Raw genomic sequence first — 5,762 nt, forward strand, 5'->3', positions numbered from 1 at the left:
GTTGTTGCTTAACAACCACAGTTTTCCATGAGTCTTTTCTTTGTTTTACATGAACTCACTTCAAGGTCACGGCCAATGTAACGACCTCTGGCAGGAAACAGCGCGATCACCGCTATAGTCGTCGTACTGTGTAAGACAACACAAACATCAGCCAGTCTTTGCCGATTGATGGTGATCGATGTCGTGCCAAAACAGTCAGAGACAGTTCTAACCATGTTACCAGATCTCCACAGATCCAGAGAGACAGCCGAGGTGAATCACTGCTGAGACGGGAACAAACGCAAGGACGAGGACAAGCACAGGATCGTGGACGCAGATTTAACAAGAGTTAGTCTGCACAGCAATTATTTACGTTACGCTCATTTAGATTAGCAAGTGGCTAGATTAACAATCAATTTAATAACTGAGAAATCACAAAATCATCACATCAGTAGTTGGCTTGAATTGAAGGAGTTGCACAGGATCATAAATATAAACTGAGGGGACTTTGTCGGCATTTGCACTTTACAGGAGTTTAGCTGCCGTCTCTGTGTTTTAGCGTTGGGCAGATAAATGAAGCAGACGGCAGCGTTGACACATGTAAACAGTCTGAAAGTGATTCTGTGACACAGAGAAGCTGCACAATCATTCCTCGCCCTCTCTCTGCAGCTGCAGCATCATTTAATTATGTTTTTCATCAGGATTCACAGTCGTCTTCCCTTCCCCCCCGTGTGTGCGTGGGTCAGGGTTCCCACAGTCCAAAAACATGCAGATGTGGGGATTAGGTCAATTAGACAAATGGAAATTGACTGTAGGTGTGAGTGTGACAGTGTCCACGGTGTTCCGACTCTCGTGTGGAGGATAAGTGGTAGATGATGAATGAATGAGTGAGTGAGTGAGTGAGTGAGAGGGTCAAAATGAATGATTATCTCAAGGAACTGTACATAGACAACATTACACAGAGAAACCCAACAACACTAGGTTTAGGGGTTTAGCTGCACTTGGCTTATTCTTACACTATTCATTCTTTTGATAAGAGTTTAATTAACAACTTTAATTGACTTTTATTTTATCATCTCCACCAATCAGAACCTCTCGCATTCAGAAAGGGTTTTTAATTGGAGAGTCTTGATGATCACATTTAATCTGCATCTCGTTGAGAGTGTTTTATGAGCAGCATGATAAGCTCCATGGGTTTGACCCCAGTATAACGTCTGCACTCCATCTCCATTTCCACATCCCAGAGATGCAGAGTGCAAGTGCAGTGGTGACGAGGGAACTCCAGGAATAGTTGGTCAGAGGCCACACGGGGAGTTATTGTGCAGCTGTCACCATCAGGTTCAATTACACTCTGTCTTTCTGTTTCTTTGATTTGAAGGATCTTCTTTCCACTGCGGTTAAAAGATTGTGCACGTTGGGTGAAGATGAAAAAACAACAACCGCCATTGTGCACAAACAACAAGCTTTGAAACTTGAAACGGCTTCTTTTGTCCGTGATGCTGCAAAGAAAACAAAAGTCCTCAGATATTCCCTCTGTTTTGAGACTGATCTGAATGCATTCGACTACACTGTGAGTCTCATTATCATAATTACCATAGGAGCCATTGTTTCAGTGTGAAAGGCTGCATTCAGCTGCATTCAGGCACTGGAAGTGAGAAGGTTCTACTGGACTCACTGTGTGTGTGTGTGTTACATTAATCACAGAACATTCTTCTTCTCTCACACACACACACACACACACACTATCATCATCCCAGGCAATCAACAGAAACAGATCTTTTTTGTCATAGTGCTCAGTAATTAGTGAAAGTGCAGGTGCCATTGTTTCTCAGTGTTTCCCGGAGTATGTGCACGCACCACTGAACAGGTCATTATTCACCGGTTTTGTCTCAGTATTTGTTGTCACACCCTGAGACTAAACGAACAAGGAGACATAATGTCCCTCCATTGTTCCAATTCTCTCTCGTTAGTTATTAATAACTGCACAAAAGAACCGGCACAATGAGCCGTTTAAACTGATTTGTGAACTCTGATAAAACATTTTCAAAAACCGCTGGGCTGGTGTTTCCAGCAGGTCTGTGCTGGAGGGGGTCACACTTTAAAGCCGCAGTACGTGAGTTGTGATTGCTTTGGTGTGGATGTTATTATTCTGCCTCTGAGTCATTGCACTACACTGTCATGCAGACAGACCAGACCTGACTGAGGGAGCGCCTGCACGTATACAACAGCAGCCCAAAGAAGTAGTGTTTGTTTGTTTGTTGTTTGTTGTTTGTTGTTTGTTGTGCATTAAAAGTCTCTTATTTGTATTTTCAGCTGTTTGCTCTCGACACTGAACGACAGTGGCTCAGTGGTAGAGTGAGTTGTGGGTTGGATTCCTGTCTCCACTAGTCCCTTGCTCCTGACGGCTGTGCACCTGATTTAAATCATCCGCTCATCAGCAAGCTCTGCCAGAACCTGATAACGACCCGTTCATTTGAATCAGATTAGATTAGGATTTGTTTGTACCGCTCTTTTTGAGTCGATGACCCGTGCTTATGTTTTTGGATCAGTCAGTTTCTGATCCTGACTTTGAACTGTTATTTGTGGAGTCTTGCATTTGGGTCCAGTCCATTTTTCAATAAACATCACTTGGTGCAGGGTTCATGGGATGGTGCAGGTTTTTGGAAGTGTGGTTGTTTGAGGCGCGGTCAGTCCATGATGTGATCAGTATGTTTGCTCCATCATCTCTCTGTTTCTGCCTCGCAGTCTGGACCAAACCCAAAATGGAAAATCATTGATTTTGCATCACAGGACACAGTGAGAGTTGTTCATTTATCCATCAATAAGTCCAAATGTGTTATTTTATTATGATGTTTGGTTTTACCTCAGTGACACAAACCTACAGAGACAATAAACATAAATGAAAGCAGCTGCTCCTGTGTGCTCACAAGCTAAAACCTCAGATGTTTATGTTTGTAGTAGAAACAATCTAAAGGACTATAGCAGCAAACATATAAGCAGTCGTATTACAGGTGTCTAAAACCTGTCTGTGTCCCTGCTGTGTTATTAATGACAGTGATCAGGACAATATGATGCTGATTCTCACCAGTGGCCGACAGTGCTTCATACGTGACACTTCTAAAAACCTAAACTATCCCTTTAAAACCCACTAGGACGTCGTCATGACACCATAAAGACAGTGTTAGTGTTAAAGCACTGAGGGCTCCTTGTAAAGAACTGATCATGAATCGTTTTAAATTGTTTAAAAATATTTATTCTTCTAGAGGTTCCTTGACTGCAGAACCCCTGCAGTCAAGCACAGTGTGATGGTTAAATCCACTATGGTCCCAGCTCGCCTCGCCTCGCCTCGCCTCGCCACGGTTTACGTTAGTTTTCCACAACAAAAATAGTACGTACTCAACGTGGGTGGAGTCATCGCTGCACGGCTGCATGAAACTGCAGTGACTTCTTGTTACACACACACAAACGAGTGACTAGTGACTCGTAAAGCACTTGTTTTCAGTGTAAGTGAATCGTTCAAATCAGTTAATTACGTTAAGTAGTTCCTCCGTGACCGGAGCACCGAGTCGGTCTGACAGCGGCCGGTCACGATACACCAGACTCCTCTGTTAATGCTTGTGTCGCACGTCTCTTCCTGTGACGACACTCTGACCAATCAGTGGCCGGCAGTCTGACGTCGTCACGCATCGAACCTACTCAGCGCGCTCGGAACCTCGTCAGAGCAGGTACTGGTTTCACTATGCTAGTGAGGAAACGCGCCGTAATACACATCACCACCATCCTCTCCAGAGAGGAGCATGGAGGAACATGGATAAGCCTGCGGGGGCATGGATGAGGAGCGATGAGGAGCAAGGAGGAAGATGCAGGAGCCTAGGGGAGCATGGATAAATACGTGGAAACATCCATACAGAGATGCATCACTTCACCACTTCACTGGCTTTTTCCATACAGTGTTTCACCACATGAAACAATTAATATCTCCTTTATTGTGACACAGATTGACTATGGGAGGTGGATACACATGAATCTGTTCATCTCCCTGTGACTGATGGCAAATTCACTTTATCTCCATGAGGATTGCTCTTATCTGTGGCATTAAATGAGATTACTCTCAGCAGGCATGTGAACTGTGGAAGACGTGTCTCGTCTTCACATGGTCAAATCAAATCATGTCCCACGAGAGCTGGAAAAATTCATTTTAAGATGGTGTGATGTTTTTGTTCTCATTGATTATGTCAGGTGTGGATGATAGAGACCACTACAAAGGCTGCAGTTTAATGGCAACTGTGCTCACAGCTGGAGGCAGGAAGAGAAGTGATGACACTCTTCTCCCACCCACAGAATAATGTGTTGTGGGAGGAGGGACGATGCAAGGCGGTGCCTGAGGGCGAGTCAATAATGACCCTTCCTTCATCCTTCATCTCTCTGTGTCACGTGAAGTCTGAGGTGGTGTCCTGGACTGACCTGGTCACACCTGAGCTATGAATGAATGAATGAATGAATGACACACCATCCACACCATCCTTACATGAAACCACACTTGTTACAGCTCTTTGTTGGCTGCTTGAAAACATAATGACAGTGGGTTAAAAAAAAGAAAAAGGTTTTCTTTATTTATTATTTATATCTTCATATATACACAGTATATATTTACATGTACATATATACAAATATATATGTGTAGGAAATACATACAGATTAAGAGCATGACAAGCAGCAGAATAGTAAATAGTGTGTGTAGCACATTTTCCTTTCAAGGACAATCCTTGTGGAAATGCTTATAAACTTGCCAAACAAATTTAATCTAGATTAAAATCACTGTCTCTATTTTCCTCATACACTTCTTCATTTTAAATCTAATATAAATTGTCCTTCAGTTGTATTGCTGCAGGTAAACCTCCCTCCGAGATTATTTATTGACACAAAATCTTCCAGAAATAGATATTGAAGTTTTGACATAATTGTCCTTGAAGGAAGTTGTGGAAAAACTCTGGTTCTAATTAACGTACATAACATAACATCAGTCGAGGGACAGGTTTTATTATGGCTTTAGTATTATTATTAATAATTATTGTATGTTTGTTTTGAAAGTTGTATTTGACTCTGGTTAAAATTCCAAGAACCACTAGAGGAAGCTTACAAACCACTGGTGGTACTAGTCCCACAGTTTGAGAACCTTCTGCCTATTATTTCCTGGTGTTTCCTCTGGTTCTTTGTCTGAGAAGTATTCATCAAGCCATGTGACCGTGACGAGGATGTTCTTATGTAAAGCACTTTAATGTATGAAAAGTGCTTTATAAACAACGATTGATCAGAACTTTTTAAAGGTGACATATGCAGGACATACGTAAGGACAAATTAAAGGCCTTGTTTATTTTAGCTGACACTGGATATGATGTGAATAATCCTTCCATGTGGTTCTACTTTTATTCAGCTCTTCACCATCATTTTCTTTTTTAGTTTAAATCTGGAATGGAAGTGAACATCCGCCTTTAAGCTTGAGCTGTGGCCTCAGTGAAATCAAACCTGCCCTGTTTTTGTGTCTCTTCTGTATGTGTATGAAAAAAAGGAGACAGCGAATCCTCAGATATCTGTGGAGGCCAATGAGGAGGAAAATGTCTGAAATGGCCCAAAATGAACTGAAATAAATGAAGACAAACTGTGGGCTCTTGTAAGAGGAGGAGTTCACCTATAAACAACACAAACACAGCATAAATGACCTCATGATAAACTAATGATGTAAATCAACACTTTGTCCCACTGCACCCTTAAACCATGACATA

The 5,762-nt window shown here is 42.2% G+C and overlaps 1 protein-coding gene across 1 annotated transcript in view; it reads left to right on the top strand.

The window, feature by feature from the left end:
• LOC122786352 (receptor-type tyrosine-protein phosphatase U-like) overlaps positions 1-15 on the top strand; it is a 153,111-nt gene extending 153,096 nt beyond the window's left edge. Inside the window, exon 29 of the mRNA XM_044052602.1 lies at positions 1-15. This exon is cut by the window's left edge and continues 1,029 nt beyond it. The gene's annotated coding sequence lies outside the window, so the exon portion shown is untranslated.
• Positions 16-5,762: the final 5,747 nt, after the last annotated feature.

Source organism: Solea senegalensis, linkage group LG20, assembly GCF_019176455.1.
Source record: "Solea senegalensis isolate Sse05_10M linkage group LG20, IFAPA_SoseM_1, whole genome shotgun sequence".
Classification (NCBI taxonomy): Eukaryota; Metazoa; Chordata; class Actinopteri; order Pleuronectiformes; family Soleidae; genus Solea; species Solea senegalensis.